Source organism: Lissotriton vulgaris, chromosome 6, assembly GCF_964263255.1.
Source record: "Lissotriton vulgaris chromosome 6, aLisVul1.2, whole genome shotgun sequence".
Lineage (NCBI taxonomy): Eukaryota > Metazoa > Chordata > Amphibia > Caudata > Salamandridae > Lissotriton > Lissotriton vulgaris.
Window position 1 is genome coordinate 1,880,217,007 of NC_141694.1, and position 18,421 is coordinate 1,880,235,427.

Genomic DNA, 18,421 nt, shown 5'->3' on the forward strand with positions numbered 1-18,421 from the left:
TGGACTGACCTGCTGTTGCTTTGCTGCCAAGGAGAGGGGAAGGACTTTGCCTTGTGCTGTGTCCCCTTGCTTGAAGGAATCTCCAAGGGCCTGAGAAGAGCTGGCTTCCTGTTATGAAGTCCCAGGAACAAAGTACTTCACCCCCAACTTTCCTGAACTCTATTGTGAGAGTTCTGTCCGTTCTGTCCTTCCTGGAGTGCGTAGCCCATGTGTGATGCCTGTGGACGTTGTACCTGTGTTGGGAAGCTGGAAACCAAGCTTTTAAAGAACGTTCTGCAAGTTTTGTCGCAAACCCGGCCGAGCAAGAAAATTCGCACCGCTACGAAGACCGAGATCATCGCAGAGCCTGTCGCCGCTACCTGAAGACGTTGCACCCTTCGTTAGCGACACGATTTCCGCCACTGCGAACATCGTGGCAGAGCCTGTCGCCACTGGGTGAGATCACCGTATCACGTCGCTGCAAGAATCATCGCAGAGCCATCGCATCGAGGAGCTGAGAGAGGAAGATCGCCGCTGGACCGCGCATTGTCGCAGCCCCCGAGAGTCATCGCATCGTGCCTTTGTGGGAGAAAAATTCCTATGGAACCTACACACCGGAATCAATACAAGTCATCGCCTTCCTCCCCATACAGACCGGATTTGTTGCAACACGTCCACTGCTGTAGCATGGTGGTCACTTTAATGTTTTTCATATGGTCGCTAACGCCTCCCCATGGTCTCAGGAGTAACGCAATGCTTGTTTCCCACCGCAACAGCTTCTATTTTGGAACTTTGTCACAGTTAAAGGTACTGTTGGCTAAACGTGATGCCACTGTGAACTTTAAACACAACTGTGGATTTTTTTAACGCTAACATTAAGAATTCTTTAGTATCCATATTCTTGAACTGTGTATGTTGGATTTTTGTTGTTTTGGTCTTGTGTAGTTTAGATGAAATACCTTTATTTTTCTAAACTGTCGTGGAGTCAGTTTGTAGTGTTTTCACTGTGTTACTGTGAGTTTTGGTACAAATACTTTCCAAATTGCCTTTGATAAGCCTTGACTGCTCGTGCCAAGCTACCAAGGGGGTGAGCAGGGGTTATCTCATAGGGTTTACTCCTTACCCTGACTAGAAGCAAGGGTCCCTATTTGGACAGTGGTACCTACCTCTGCCAACTAGAGACCCCCAGTTCTAACAACACATATTTATATTTGTGAACAAACAATATCAAAGCCACAGCAAATGCCACAGCAATTTAACTACAAAAAGAGCACAAAAACACCAAATACTTGATAAATATGATATTCCCAGCAAGAGAGAAGCCTTCAACATATACCACTGTCCATCCACTTCTCCACATAAGTAACAATGATACTTAAAATATTAACTCAAGTTTTTCAAAATTGTATTATTTTCCAACATTTAGAAATTTTTTAACAATATTGGAAATTAATAATAATAATTAAGCATCAAATATTACAAAACATAATTCATTTGAAAATAATAAATTAAGTAACAATAATTTTCCAAATTCTTGAATATTTGTAAACTTTGGACTTTTTTTCATAAATAATGTCACATTTTTTACAAAATGTATATTTTAAAATAATTTCTTTAAGTTTTTTTAAGAAAACACACATTCAAATATGAACACTTGTACATATTTGTTTAAATGTTCCCCAACCCTAACCCCTAGAAACCCTGCATCCCACTCCTAAACTTAAAAAATCCCGCAATAAATATTTTTGTTTTATATTAAATAAAAAGTACATAGTAGTACTTAACTTTATAAATAATTCCCACCCTTATCCCCTATAGGCTCAGCATCCCGCTCTTAATTTTAATTTTATTAAACTTTAAACCATTAGAATATAAATAGTATTACCTTATTTTTAAAATACTTCTCACCCTTATCCACTGTAACCCGAACATCCAGCTCCGAAAAAATTACATTTTGCTAAATAAAAAATATTTACACAAATTAACTTCTAATAAAAAATATTTACTAATATAATTATAAACAATTACTGTACAAAACATATAAAAACAAAATTAGAATTTATTACACACTTTTTCTCACTAAAAAGACACTCTAAACAACAGTATTAACTATATCAATATTAAATACATCAATATTAAATGTAGCAAGTAAAATCGCTATTTTTGTTAACAATAATAAATACAATGATATTAATGTGTCACAAAATTCTTGACATCATATTTGTTTCACACAATATTCAAACAAGGTAAAACTAGGCAGTACATGTCTGAATGCATTATTATACGATTAGCATTGTAATCTTGGAAATTACTCGACACAACACACACACTGCACACCACCACACTTTGTAACTCTTGAAACAAACCAGTCTAAGATAAACACTCTCACCTCTACTTCATTCCCTCCTACACACAACATACACTTTACAAATAAACACATCACCAACCCCTCTACGTCACACCCTCCTCTCACAAACAATACTACACGACCAAATCAGGTGCATGAAACATATACATCAGCACCCCTTTTCACCACACCTCAAAAGCAAAACATATCACACACACCAGCACAACAAGATCTTCAGAGCGCAACACCTCATAATACTTACCATCACAAAATACATACATATACCCACCTTTCAAAGCACACAAAGGAACAAACTCCAATGCCAAGCCTTCACTCTTCCACCACACCTAACACAGATACAGCAATGCAGCACCTCTCTTCTAACCGCCTCTCATCCATTGGACAATTTAAAACATTACGACATGACCCACATGCTGCACCACCTCCCCTGACTCATACACCTTCCGCCTTCAACATACGCAAAAATATAAGCAACATGCCACACCTCACAACTTTGCTTCCCCAAGTCTACCGCACAACAATGTTACACCACAAAAGCAACAGAGCACTCCAACTCATTCTCAAACACCATCTCCAACACATACACATGCAGACCCATCAAAATGCCTTCTTAGCATGCTGGATGAGGAACACGACACAGAACAGCTACACAATTGCTATCCTAATACAGCTAATACCAGCACTAAAAACACACCTGCTAAACACCCACACAATACTAATCACTCTTCTACAAAACAAAGTCCCACTATCACCAAAGGCCACTATCTACACTGTCTACTAATAAATGCTCGATCCCTCTCTAAAAACAAGCATCACATCTACGACCTTCTCACCGATGCAAAACCAGACATACTATTCATAACCGAATCATGGTTGGGAGAGGATATGGCTCCAGTCCTGCATGAAGCCATTCCTCTAGGCTATCAAATAATCACCCAAAATCGTATAGCCAAAAAAGGAGGTGGTCTAGCTGTTGTATTCAGGCAAACAATACATATCACTAAAGTTGACAACATCTCCATAAAGAATTGTGAGGCTCTTCTAACAAGATGCAATCCTACACCGTCTTCCACCTGTAATTTCCTGCTCCTTTACAGACCTCCACCTAGCAAGGCAACATTCCCAGACGCACTTCTAGACACAGTTTCAAATCTGATAACAATACACTCCAACCTGTGCATTCTGGGTGACCTTAACATTTGGTTTGATAAAACCAATATGACCCATCCAAAAACAATAATCAATGGCCTAGACACATTGAACCTACATCAGATTGTCCCCAATCCGACACACATCGCTGGACATATCCTAGATGTCATTTTTGCTAATACTGAACTAGTTACCTTTCAAACGATAACTCCAGTCACATGGTCAGACCACCACTTGCTTGCTTTCCAACATAAAACAACACTAAGCGACTCAACTAAAACTACCTTACATCCATCCACCTATCGGCCGTGGAACAAACTCAATTTTGAACACTTGGAAACACAACAGAGTATCCCCCTCGGCCCCCTGGTACAATGAAGATCTTCGACTACATCGCCAACACTGCAGAAATTTAGAAAGGCGCTGGAGGAAGATCTATTGCCCCATAGCCAGACAAACTTATAAAGATGCCCTTCAGATTTACAAAAAGGCAATCTTGGCCCGAAAAACTGAATTCTTCTCGGCACAAATCAAGACCGCTGCTAATTCAGCCAGAGAACTCTTCTCTGTTGTCACCAGCTTGTCTACCCCCCCTGCTGGGCCTGAAGTGGAGCCCTCACAGGCTTTCTGTAACGAATTAGCAGCCTTCTTTATCACAAAGGTTGCAGATATATATGCTTCCTTTGAAGATAACTCTAGAACTGAATGTAGAGGTGGTAGCGGGAAAGAAACATTGTCCCACCACAACCATGACCATTTTTCATGCTTTCTACCCGCATCACATGAGGATGTGATTAAAATTGTCTCTACCATCAAATCGGGCTCCCCACTGGATCCTTGTCCCCCAACCGTGATGTTAAAACTCACAGAAGTGATTTCCCGCCCTCTCATGGAGATCTGCAATACTGCATTTTCGACAGGCCAATTTCCAAGTATATGGAAGAACGCTGTCATAAAACCCCTCCTGAAAAAACCTTCCTTAGATCCCACAGCCGTTGCAAGCTACAGACCGATCGCGTGCCTGCCCTTTCCTGCCAAAGTATGCGAATACCTGATGAATAGACAGCTCTCAGAGTTCGTCGAGACTCACCAACTTCTCGACGATACGCAGTTTGGATTTAGGAAAGGGCATGGAACAGAGACTGCCTTGATAAAGGCCTCTGACGAGATCAGGGTGATCATGGACCAGGGAGGGGCAGCTGTTCTTATCCTTCTGGATCTGTCAGCAGCTTTCGACACGGTCGACCATGCCACCTTAGTCGACCGTGTCACTGCTCTGGGGATTAACGGTTGCGCCAAGGATCTTATCTCATCGTTCCTGGCAAACCGTACCCAGAGAGTAAAGTTGGGAGATTTCTATTCCCCTATCTCTGCACTCCCTTGTGGAGTCCCACAAGGCTCCTCGCTAAGTCCTATGCTTTTTAATATCTATGTAGCGGACTTGGCGAGGATAATAAAGGCCTTTGGGATACAGCTCACATCGTATGCAGACGATACCCAGCTGGTGCTGGGTATTCACAAGGATGGTCTCACAGTAGCAGCCAACTTTCAGAAAGCTATGCTTGAGGTCAGTAGCTGGATGGCTCTGAACTGCCTTCGCCTCAATTTGGATAAGACCGAGATCATGACCTTCGGAAGACTCTCCCCTGAATGGTCTCTTGGTTGGTGGCCAGAAAAGCTTGGCCCTCCACCTGTCCCAGTAGAAAAAACCAGAAACCTGGGAGTGATCTTCGATAACAAGTTGGTTTTCGACCTCCACACCAATAAGGTGGTGTCGTCGTCTTTTTTCATTTTGAAAAAAATCAAGAAGCTGCTGCCTTATCTCCCGCCGTCAGCTGGGAAGACTCTGGTCTCTACCCTAGTCTTTTCCAGGATGGATTATGGGAATGCACTTTTCCTTCACACCCAGAAGCGTGTCACAACGAAGCTGCAATCTATTCAGAATGCGGCTGCTAGGATTCTTCTCAACATCCCTCGTCGCAAATCTACCACTCTTGGTATTCGTCAGCTTCATTGGCTGAGAGTGGAGAACCGCGTCAAGTTTAAGGCCCTCTGTATTGCTTATAAGGCTGTACATGGCATTGGACCTAGGTTCCTGGTTGAAGCCTTCCAGATGTATACTCCTAGGAGGCAATTAAGATCGGCCAATAACAGTCTCCTCCCGGTGCCACGCACAAGATCGGTCACCTGGGGAGACAGGCGCTTTCTTGTGGCCACTCCAAAACTTTGGAACCTCCTGCCACTAGCCATCAAAACCGCCCCTAACCTGATGAGCTTTCGCAGGCTCTTGAAAACATGGCTGTTTAATCAGTAAGAGGATGATTTGATGACAGACTCCAGTTGCTCTACAGCGCCGAGACACCTCCGGGTATTTGTTGCGCTATAAAAGTTGCGTAAATAAATAAATAAATAAATAACATCCAGTATAAATCTGGAAACCATAAATTCTGTTCAGCATCTATATGAGTGGCTACATGAAGCGTTTGACATCCTGATACCACTCAAAACCACACAACAGAACAAAAAGAAAAAAGCGCCTTGGAGAAACATAGAAATAAAAAACATAAAACAACAAATTAGAAAGCTGCAACGCACCTGGCTCAAAACAAATGCCAAACAAGACAAACTTAACCTACAAAAAATTAACAGATTATATAAGTCGGCTATCAAAAAAGCTAAGAAAAAGTACTATTCAGACAGAATTCAAAACGCTAAATGTGCAAATAAAGAATTCTATAAAATACTCAATGAATTTCGAAAACCAAATTGCCTAGAAGGAACTCATCCTGTTACTCAAGATTTCACAGACAAACTGGCAAATCATTACAAGGACAAAGCAGACACGCTGGACTCGTACTTACAACAGAAACAAAGCACCAGCACCAACCCTTGTACAAAACAACTATCCAAGAATGCTCTAATCAAGCCTCTTTGTTCCTTCCAACACATCTCACACGATAAATTTATGGACCTGGTCAAAGCAAGCAGGCCTGCCGGCAGCCCTTCTGACCCCTGTCCGCCACAAACTTTCAAGACAATTCTTTTAACAACCTCTGCTGCCATTCCAGTAAGAAGAATCATCAACGATTCCTTAACTACTGGAATATTTCCGGAAGAACTCAAAAAGTCATACATATGCCCTTTACTGAAGAAAATAAACTTGGACCCGCTGAACCCCGACAACTACAGACCCATTACAAATGGACCTTTCCTGGGCAAACTGATAGAAAGAGCAGCGTTCGCCCAGATGTCACAATTCATTGAAGAAAATGACATACTTTCAGATTTCCAAACAGGATTCCGTCCGGGAATAGGCACAGAATCTTCCCTCCTTGCCATCTGGGATGACCTAAAGAATACAGTTGACCGCAACGGGGTTGCTGCGCTACTCCTCTTGGACCTCTCTGCTGCCTTTGACACGGTTGACCATGACACTCTGAAACAAAGACTTTATGAAGCCGGCATAGAGGGAACTGCTCTAGACTGGATCACGTCCTACCTTCGAAACAGAACTAATGTCATCCACACTCCACCTTTCTCGTCCAAACCGTACGCCACAAAAGCAGGGGTCCCTCAAGGTTCTATCATCTCGCCCATGCTTTTCAACATCTACATGAAGTCTTTACCAATACTGATCAATAAATTTCACTACCCAAATAACTGAATAACATATCTACTACTCAAATTACTTCATATTTATACTATACTAATTTTCAACACTAACCCTTTATGGGTTCCGGAGTGGCATGCTACTCGCCAGAAAAACGCTTCAACGCCCATCAGGGGTAACAAGTGCTATATGAATGCAAATCTTTCTTCCCCTTTTACCCATCCGCTATCCTTCTCACTCCAAGTAACAGACTAATATCCACCACTGAAATTACCTCATATTTCACCATATTAATTCACCACTAATCCTCTATAGGCTCCCTGAATAGCATGCGTCAACAAGCGAGCGATAAATAAATACAAACCTTTGTTCTACTCTATCCTTCTGCTATCATTCCAAATCCAAATAACTGATTAACCTTTCCACCACTTAAAATGTACTTGCATGTTTCACTATACTAATTCAACACTAATCTCTCTGTTGGTCCCGGAGTAGCGTGCTACCCGCCGAAAAAGCGCTTCGACGCCTCGTCAGGGGTAGTAAGCGCTATATAAATGCAATTACAATACAATACAATACATACATCCTAAGTATGATTTTCTACATAGACAAGAAGAAATAATTAAAATCTTTATTAAGTTGTGCAAGTGTATCTTTCTTCAAGCTCTCGACTTGGAAGCAGGAGGCTTTGAAACTAGGGGTACAGGGACCAAATGAGCCCCAATGAACAAAGTACCTTAATTCCTGGTCACAAAGCTTTGCTGGATCCCGCATCAAGAATGCATTTCGTAGGAGCAGTTCTGAGGAGCTGTAAGTTCACAGCAGATCCGGTGCATCTTGCACAGCATTTCCGTTGCAGGCAATGCATAATACTGCATTAGGTCTGGTAGGACCATAGCTGGGCTAGCAGAACACCTTCAGGCTCAATTCCAAGGGGCCAGGTCCATGGGGGCAAGACTCACAGCAGGCAGAATCCAGTTGCGGAGTTGAAGAGTGGTTGGATCCCTTTCTGCCCCTGAGAATCTTATCGGGCTGCCAACTAACCAGACCTTGGAGTCACTCTGGTACCTGGGTTCAAGATGCAGGTTCACTAATTTAGCAGGCGTTAATACTGGTTGCTGTCTCTTACCTGGAGAGATGCGAGCTCTTGCAGAGATGATATGGAACCAATCCCACTTCTTGACCATGCCTACCAGTTAAGTTCAATGTGTACGCTAGTGTTCTGATCAAAAAAGTGGAGATGCCTTTGTAGGTAGGTGCATGGATCACCTGCCAAGTTGTTCACCTGAATGAAACAAAAGAAGGAATGTGCATGACTTATTGGGTTCCCCTCTTGTTTGGCTTTTAGTTTATTTTGTTGTTTGCCCACACCCATCCCTTAGTGAAGTGAATGTAAGTACCTGCGAGGCAACTAGTGTATGCATGCACCTGGGTGAGTTGTAATGGAGTTCACAAGGAAGGCATTGTAGGGTGAGTGGAAGTCGGAAGTTCTTGATAACGACTGTTCAAGGAACACAAGGGTTATTGCATCTAGAGGTTTAGGATACAAAACGGCATTATAGAATGTAGGAGAACATAAACCAGTACACTATTTCTTATACACATGGTTATAATCTCTACCAAATACTTCCTTGTAATCTTAGTTCTCTTTTTGGCCGTAATCGCCACAATGTCTTTTTTCTTCACTGTTTCTTCGCTGTGCTCTCACTCTTACACGGAATAAAATGTCAAAATAGGTGTTCTCACGTTGTGCCAATATCTAGTTATCAGATGCGTCAAATGTTCAAGCAGAGAAAGCAACTATGCACTGTTAATCATTGTTTTTAAGTACCTATTAGCAACTATTTATTTGTTTTCTTTTTCTTTTATGGGTACCTGTTATCAGTGAAGATCCACAAAGCACATGGTGAATTTAGGTAAGCATCTGCACTGACGAATTAAGTAAGCTCTGCACACAAGAAGCAGGTCACACCATCGACCCCATCTTCCCTAGAGGAAGAAACATCCACTGCAGCCACACCACCCATCCCCTCTGGACGGACCACCACTACATCCACCTCACTTTCAACTCCACTACCGCACTCAAGCTCGCCCCACGCCTGCCACAATAGAACTGGAGCAAGGTCACAGAGGAAAATCTCAACATCACCCTCCATCAAAACTCCCCCAGCGCCACGACCGACACCAACGCCGCAGCCAGGGAATTTCACAGCTGGATCTTCTGCTGCGCTGACAAGCTGGCATCCCTCCACCATCCCGCCAAACAAAGCCCTCTGAAGGCCATCTGGTACGCCACAGAACTTCAAGAAGCCAGACGCTCCTGCAGATGCCTAGAGAAAACCTGGCGAAACCAAGAAACCTCAGAAAACCAACAGAAGTCCCCTGAAAGAATGCAACCAGCAAATAAGAGACACCAAACAGACCTTCATGAGAGACAAAGGCAAGACCAATGCGACCAATACCAAGGAACTGTTCAACTTCATACAGCAGTTCGCCAAAATCTCCAGCGAACCAAGGACATCACACCCTCCCATGAACTCTGCGACAAGTTCAGCTCCTACTTCCACCTGAAGCTCAAGGTCCTCTACGACAACTTCAGCAAACTAGCGCCGGACACCACCCCCTATCGATTGCCGCCAATAAGCCGGCCATCAATCAATCAATCAATCAATCAATAAAGGCACTTGTAAAGCGCACTACATACCCATGAGGGTCTCAAGGCACTCATCACCACCGCCATGAAGAAAACACACTCAGGAGCCTCAACGGGCCCCTGTCTACCACATGTATTCCACAGGGCCACCACCGCCATCGCACCCTAACCACAACGGACCATCAATTCCTCCCTTAGATCCGGCAAATGCCCAGATGACTGGAAATGGGCGGAAGTGAAACCCCTCCTCAAGAAACCAACTGCCGCACCAACGGACCTGAAAAACTACCGACCCATCAGTTGAGAGACTTGTAAACACCCAGATGACCACCTTCATCAAAGAAAACTTTATCCCAGACGCCTCTTCAACCACAGCACCGAGACAGCCCTCCTTGCCGCCACTGACGACATCCACATACTACTCGACCAGGGACAGTCTACGGCCCTCATCCTTCTAGACCTCACTACAGCTTTGGGCACCATTTCACATTGCACACTCGCAGTCAGACTTTGTGACACAGAAATACAAGAAGCCGCCCTCGACTCGATCCAATCTTTCCTCTCCGGCATAACTCAGAGGATTCGACTCCCGCCCATCCTCTACAAACCCAATCAACTGCGGAGTACCCCAGGGATCATCACTAAGCCCCCACGCTCTTCAAAATCTACATTGCCCCCCTCGCCGCCATCATTAGACAGCATGGGCTCAGCATTGTATCCTATGCTGACGACACCCAGCTCATCCTCTCACTCATGAAGAAACCTGAATACACCAGACTCTGCTTCCAGGAAGGAATGAAGAATGTGGTAGCCTGGATGAAAGGTAGCTGCTTGATGCTCAACTCTGAGAAAACAGAGGTCCTCATCCTTAGACCCTGCACCTCTCCCTGGGACAATACCTGGTGACCCCCGCCTTTGGGAACCCACCCACCTCTACAGACCACGCTCGGAACCTCAGCATCATCCTTGACTCCTACCTCTCCTTGAATCACCAGATCAACGCCGGTGCATCCACCAGTTTTAAGTGCCTGCACATCCTCCGTAAGACCTTCAAATGGATCCTCCCCGTCTATATAAGGACCGTCACCCATGCACTCATAACCAGCAGACTGGACTACGGCAACACCTTCTACCCCGGAATAAACAAGTCCCTACTACACAAACTCCAAACCATCCGGAAAACCGCAGCAAGATTCGTCGTCGGGACACTGTGTCTCAAACACATGATCCAACATCTATGTGACCTCTGCTCGCTCCCCATCAAGAAGAGGGTCACCTTCAAACTCCTCACCCAGCCTATAAATCTCTCAACATCATCGGACCCAAATACCTCCACAAAAGAGTATCCTTCCACGTACCCAATAGGAACCTCCACTCTGCCGACCTCCCATAGCAGAGGTCCACCGCATCCGTAGAAACAGAACAGGTGGGAGAGCTTTCTCCTACATCACAGCCAAGACCTGGAATGAGCTCCCTGTGAACATCTGACGCTCCCCAACGCTGCACACATTCAGGAAGGACCTCAAGACTTGGCTGGCTCTTCGACTTATTTGGAGCTGCTCCCACCCCTCCGCGCCTTGAGACCCTCACAAATAAGAAGCACGCTATACAAAACTCAGATTGATTGAAGGAGACTTAGCAAGAAATGCTGTTGATGAGAAGACTGTAATTAACAAGTGCAAGGTACTGGTCCGACTCCAACTGTAGCCGGCAGGATACCGGTAGGCTAACAAGTCTTGAACCAAAGCATGGTTTTAGCCTTGAGCGCAATTTAAATAGACAAGCGGCTCCCATGCCCAGGGTCCCTGTGGGAGTTCTTCTGTGTGCACTTAGCACACAGCTTTGTTGAGGAGTCACACTGTAGATATGAGCTGTGCAGACTTACCCAGGCTGTGGAGAGCGAGGTGGAGGGGAAGGCACCATCAGCTCGTTATTGGGAACGTGGAGAGAGCCTGATTGCTGCCATCTTGTGGTCCCGTTCAAACTCTCATACTGCGGGCAAGGCACCATCCACCTGTGACCGGGAGGTCTGGATGTCTGAGAGAGCCCGATTGATGTCAGGCTGGTTCACGCTCTCATCGTTTTCATTCAGCTGCCACTTAGGAATGCAAAGCCCCTAAGAAGTGGGAGATTAACGCGCCTACAACATTGCTTCCTCTGCTGGGTGGGACTTTGCTCCCCAGGGAACCCCGGGGGTACAGGAGGTCAGGAATCTCCATCATGGAGAGGGCAAGGTAACTTTTGGGGCAAGATGGCCGCCGCAGGGCTGTGGTGAGCAGTCGCACCTATCCCCTCTCCCTTGTAAACTTTTTGATGGAGGATTGAGAAGGATGCTTTGTGCCTCTGATGGCCTTCGAATACTGGGTACAAGCAGGTTTAACAGAGTATAAGCCTACGAGGAAACAACTACTCCCGCTCAGGCTAGGCTTGGCCTGGGTAAAAGGAAAATTTGCCAGCTGGTTGATCGGGATCTGGGAGAGGAAACATCAGTCGGTCAAGATGCCCCCCCGCCCCTTGAGACAAGAGAAGGGGAAGGAGCAGTTGGACCCCGCTGCCATAAGATCCAATATGGACAGTGTAATTAAGGATGCTTTAACTACGGGACTGCCGCAGCGAGCACTTGGAGCAATCCGCAAAGCCGTAGTCCCCGCTACTAAGGGGGAAAACGGAGATGCGAGGGAAAGCAAGTGCGCAGTCAGAGCATGGCAGCCCCATGAAGGATCGTACCGTTTCTGCTGAGAAACAGCAGCAGAGGAAAGCGGGCAAAAAAGTAAAAAACAAAGAGACTGGTTTAAGGCAACCTACCTTAACAGAAGTATTCATCCGCTGTGCAACCCGATGGAAAGCCGGTTCAGAGCAAGGACGTCCTGGAGCACGCTGCAGACGCTCCAAACGTGGAGAGCATGGTTGCTAGGCAACACTCCAGCTCCGGTCCCGGTAGCAGTGCGGCTTCACTCATGGAGGCTCCAATGGCAGAACTATATTCTGGTGAGAAAACCCATGTTTCAGGGGTAGCAAAATATACAGAGAGCGAGGGGGGAGCAAAATACAGCACGGCAGGGAGCGCAGATATGCTGGGGGCACTCATGCTGGTTGAGGCCGAACTGAAATCCCCAAGACAAGCTAGGCGTACCTGGGGCAGCAGTGTCAGTTTGGCACACAAGGGTGATACCCCAAACGATATGGCCCGTGAGGGGCTGGAAAGAGGTGATTGAGGCTCAATAGAAGGGAATGCTTCTTCTCCCTTAACGAGGTCACAGATTCAACTCAAACTAGTGAAGTAAGCTCAGAGGATGGGTCAGTCTCTGGGTCCAGTACCTCGGGTAAAGAAAGTACGCAAAGGAAAAGATGGTGTAAATCAAGGAGGCATGGCTCTGGGTCGGAGTCTCCTGCAGGTACTGGGAAAAAGCTGGTGTGGGACTATTCTGCCACCTCGCAGACTTATCTGGACGATAATAACTCTATGGGTCAATCTGGGGAAGCCCCTCCTCATTCTGGTCCTCCCCAGGCTCCCTTTGATTTGCTATTTAATACACTTAAGCAGATGCAAGGGGAGGCAAGGTCGGAAAGTCACAGAGCAAGACAAGATACAAAGAAAATCCACAACACATTGAGGAAAGTTAATAAACTTTATGATCAAATTGCCGATAGAGTCACGCTGGTATAGGAGAGAACAGGGAAACTGGAGGACGACGTTGGAACCTGGCAGTCTTTTAAATTAACCCAAGAAAAGCTGGCAGAGGACTTACAGTGGAAACTGGTAGATTTGGTAAAATCGCCAGAGGCATCATAACATCAGACTTTTGGGTGTGGCAGAAGGGACAGAGGGGCAGGACATTAGGAAATTTGTGGTGAATCTATTGAGGGGGGCATTTCCTGATTCTGAGTGGCAGTGGGAGAAGGAGGTACAACGTGCACACAGATTCCCATTTACGCTAAAGAAAGAGCGGGGAGCAGGGGGAGGTGGTTAGGCAGGTTTGCCCAGGGCAATTCTGGTAAATGTAGGGAACTATCTCCTCAGACAAGAGATAATGGATAAGGCAAGACCGGACAACAGGCGCACATTTGAGGGCACCACCTTTTTTGCTAGGCCCAATTTCTGCCATGTCACGGTAGAAAGAAGGTGGAGGCTCAGGCAGATGATAGCGCCCTTTCAGTCCTTGGGCTCAGAGGCGTATCTCCTCTTTCCTGCGAAACTGAAGGTAGTTACAAGGGGGAAAGTAAGGATGTTCCTGTCTGAGATCAAAGCTCAGCAATTTTTGGAGGAGCTCAAAATGCAGAAGGGTGGTTAAGTGGCTTAGAAATATCTTGCTAGATAGGATGCTTGGAGAATGTAAAAACAATGTGTGCACGCGTATTTTTGAATATAGCTTTTTGGCTTAGGCTTGGGGGAGGGGTAGGGCACAAGGCACAAGGCAAAAGGGGGAGCACAGGGCACTATGGTTGCAGGAGGGAGAGGGGTGCGACAACCACAATCCAAAGTGGCCACACATAGGTAATTTTTTACCTATTTGCCTGTAAAGGGGAGGTGGGGTGGGGTAGAGAGGGTGGGAAGGGTCAGGGGAGGCAGGGGTGGTAAGGCGGGTAAGTGGGGCAGGGGGGGTGAAATGTATACAAAGCAATGGCGTATATTGCAGGGTACAGCACAAAGTAATACTGAGTAGTGCACAGCTTACACAGTACACCCAGTACAGTATGGCATGGTTTTTTTCTTTTTCTCTTTTGAGTATCAGCATCAGTATCAGTATCAGTATATGTTTGATAAACTGTTTTTCGTCTTGGGCAAGGCTTTTGATGTATTTTAATGACTTGCAGGATTGCTACAATTAACATTTGTGGGCTCAGCGATATGAATAAAAGGTTTAGGGTGGCTGCATTACTTAGAACACTCCATTTGGATCTGGTTTGCCTACAGAAAACACACATAGAGGGTGCAAAGGGGTACCTATTGGAGCATCTGGGGTTTACAGTACTGGCAAATTCTAAACAGGGGTGAAGAACCAGAGGGGTAGCAGTATTAGGTAGAAACAGGGATGTGGTGGTGATAAGGAAGAAAGAGGACCAATGGGGTAGATGGGTGTTACTGGAAATAGTCTTCAAAGGAGGGAAGTTAGCACTGGCCACAATCTATGGGTCAACTGAGGATGACCCCGAGGTCTTCCAATATCTGGATGCAGAGCTGGCACAGAAGCCAGAGCCAATTGTTTGTTGTGGAGATTTCAATATACATGACTCTAGTAGCACTTTCTCACAGCCAGGAGGGCAGTATCCAGGGAGGAAGAAGAGAACACATAGGGCACTTTCAGATATGGTATTACATAACTCCCTGGTTGATCCATGGGTCAAGATACACCCACATATAGATGGTAGTACCTTTTTCTCAGCTCCTCATAAAGTCATGGTTAGGTTGGACTATTTTTTAATCACCAATTCCCTGATGACTGGTGCACAAATTGAAAGGCAACCCTGGGTTATTTCAGATCACAGCCCACCGATTTTTACTATTAGAATAGGTCAGGCGCAAAAAAGGGATACACAATGGACATTCGAAAGAGCCTTATTGAAGGACGAGGCATATCGGAAACACATGGAGACATGGATTAAGAACTATTGGAATATTAAAAGAGGAACAGCACCCCCAGGGGTGGTATGGGATGCTTTTAAGGCGGGGCAGGGGCGAGACATTGAGTTTTGTATTATTTAGTCAGAAAAGGGAGAAAGCCAGGATAGAGGAACTTTGTAAAAATGTACTTAAAGAAGAGGATGAACTATCAGTTGCTATTCAGCAGCATCTCCCTCTAGAGCAACATCTGCTCAAAATTGTAGCACCCAGGGCAGAAGCTTCATAAAATATCGCCAAGAAGGCAGCAGAGAACTATCTTATTAAAAAGGAAGCCGCATATGAGCTAAGCGAGAGGGTGGGCCATATATTAGCCATACGAACCAGACAGAGACTAGCGCTGTCAGATATTAAGGAGATAAAGGACGTGCAGGGCATCCCTGTCTCCGAAGCTGACTCGGTGAGGGAAGTCTTTAGGCAATTCTATGCAGACCTGTATGCTAGTGACATCGTAGGAGAGCTACTAGAGATAGAGAGCTACTTAAGGGATACCCTTCCTCCATCTATACCTGAGGAGGAAAAGGAGGCGTTAGATTCCTCATTCCATCTTGAAGAATTTATGTCAGCCTTGAGTAGTCTCCCCTCGGGCCAGGCAGCGGGCCCGGATCAGATTCCGGTGGAGTTCTACAAAGTATTCCAAGGTGTGATAATTATGGAAATGGTTAACATCATGCTGCAGGTGCAAAAGGGGGAGTCGATTCCTGATTCTTGGGGGGGAGCGGACATTATTGTGATTCTAAAAAAAGGGAAACCTTCGACGCACCAGGTTCGTATAGGCCGATCACACTAATGAACGCCGACGCCAAAATATATTCCAAAATATTAGCCAAGAGATTGGTAAGCCCCTCACAACACGGGTTTATACCCAGCAAGGGTACTACTCAACATGTGAGGCAGGTGATCACAATGTTTGATGCGGCAGGTACCATGGGAGCCCCTATGGCAGCGCTTTTCCTAGACGCGGAGAAGGCGTTCAATAGGTTCTCCTGGGACTATCTGTGGCTAACTATGAGATGGAGCGGCATAGGAGAGGGCTACATAAAAGCTATCCAGACCTTGTATAAAGAACCGACAGCAAGGATTAGAGTCAACAGGGGATATTGAGCAGCAGTTAAGATCTGTAGGGTGACCAAGCAAGGTTGTCCTTCATCCCTCCTTTTGTTTGCGCTGCATTTGGAACCTCTCCTGCGAAGGCTAGAAGGTAACATCGAGATTCCGCCAATGAGGTTATATGACTGAGAGGTTAAGACCTTGGCTTATGCGGATGATGTGGCCATTCTAACACCCAACCTGTCTGTGGCTATTAGAGAAGTGGAAGCCGAGGCTCAGCTGTTTGGGCAGGCCTCGGGGTATAGTTTGAATAGAGCAAAGACCCAGATAGTAGAAAATAGGTGCGCAGGTTGTAATGACCAAAGGGTGGTAGGCTCTGCAGTATATTTGGGAGTGGCAATTTCAGCAGACCTAGACACCGTGGTAGAGAATAACATGGCTCCCTTAATGACCAGGGTAAAGACAGATCTGGAAGGAATGAACAACTTGCATCTATCCCTAGTGGGCTGTACTTACGTTATACAGATGTTGATATTGCCCAAATGTTTGTATTTTTCGATTCCTTTACATTTTGAAGTAAGATGATTTAATGCACTGGAGGTAATATTAAATAGATTCATCTGGGCGCATGGTAAAATGCGGAGGGCCCATAGGTTCATCCCCCTCCCCAGAGAGAGGGGTGGGTGGGGTGCACCGGATTTTAGACTATATTACTGGGCAGCTGCTGTACAATATATGCAGGGGTTGATTGGGGGTGGTGGCCTCGATAAAAGAATTACTAGTATTTCCACCAAAGTCTATACTGCGGTTCTATGGGCTGAGGCGGAAAACTGTTTCTTAAACTGTTTCTTAAACTGTACTGACTTTGGATATTATAAGAGGACGAGGTTGAAGATGGTTAAGGCAGCGCTTAAAATCTGGAATGATTTTTTGAAGAAATTTGGCTTGGGGAGATTTAATAGGTACATAAGGGTGTATAAAAAGAGATCCTTTTCAGCCGCAGTCTTTGCAGATATGACGATGGCAGGGTTGGTCGAGAAGGGGATAGTGCAGATTGGGGACGTGATGGACTCTGAGGGCCTTGTGCAGTTTACCGAGCTGACAAATAAATATGGTATAGACAGACTGGGTTTTTTCAAATACCTGCAAGTTAGGAGTTTCTTAAGCGCTAAGCGGGGAGGACCGGCGGGGTTGGCAGAATTGAAATACTGGAGAAAATAAGGCTAGGTGGGGACTGTACAATCCGAAGTTTCTACGCAAGCCTTGCAATAGGGAAATTTGATGATTAGGATAAATACAGCAATAAGTGGGCAGAGAAATTGTGTGGTGAAGTAGGCTGGTTTCAGGAGTCTCTAGACTTGGGTTGCACAATTCTCTGCTCAGCTCAGTTACAGTCACAGCATTATAAAACCTTACATTCATTGCATTTTACCCAAGCCAGAATAGCAAAGTGGGGTGGCACCACGGGTATCTCTAGTCCGCGCTGTAATTTTTTAGAAGCAGATATGATACATATATTTGCTACCTGTCCCCAACTGCATACCCTAATTAGAGATATAGAGACTTTCATGGATAGATCGCTAGGCATACAAACAACACTTAATCCCACGCGAATACTATTAGGGATAGGCCCAGAGGCCAATACCCCACAGAGGGAATTTATGTTTATTGCTATGGCAGTGTACAGGTTAAGCATAGCTAGGGCTTGGCTGGATAAAACCTCCCCGGTACTGCAAATATGGTTGGCTAATCTTCTGGCAGTATATAATTTGGAAAAACCCATTTATGCACGGAAAGGCAGGAAAGGGAGGCAGTTGGGTCTATGAATATGGGAGCCCATTAATAAATGGAAGGAGGGTCTGAATCTACGCTGAGTGTGTGGGATAACTGAATTACTTCATGCGAAGATTTTCAATATTTCTCTATTTTGAGTGTTCTTTGGTTCTTCGTTATATTTCATTTTCACCTTCATCTTTTTTTCTTTTGTTACAC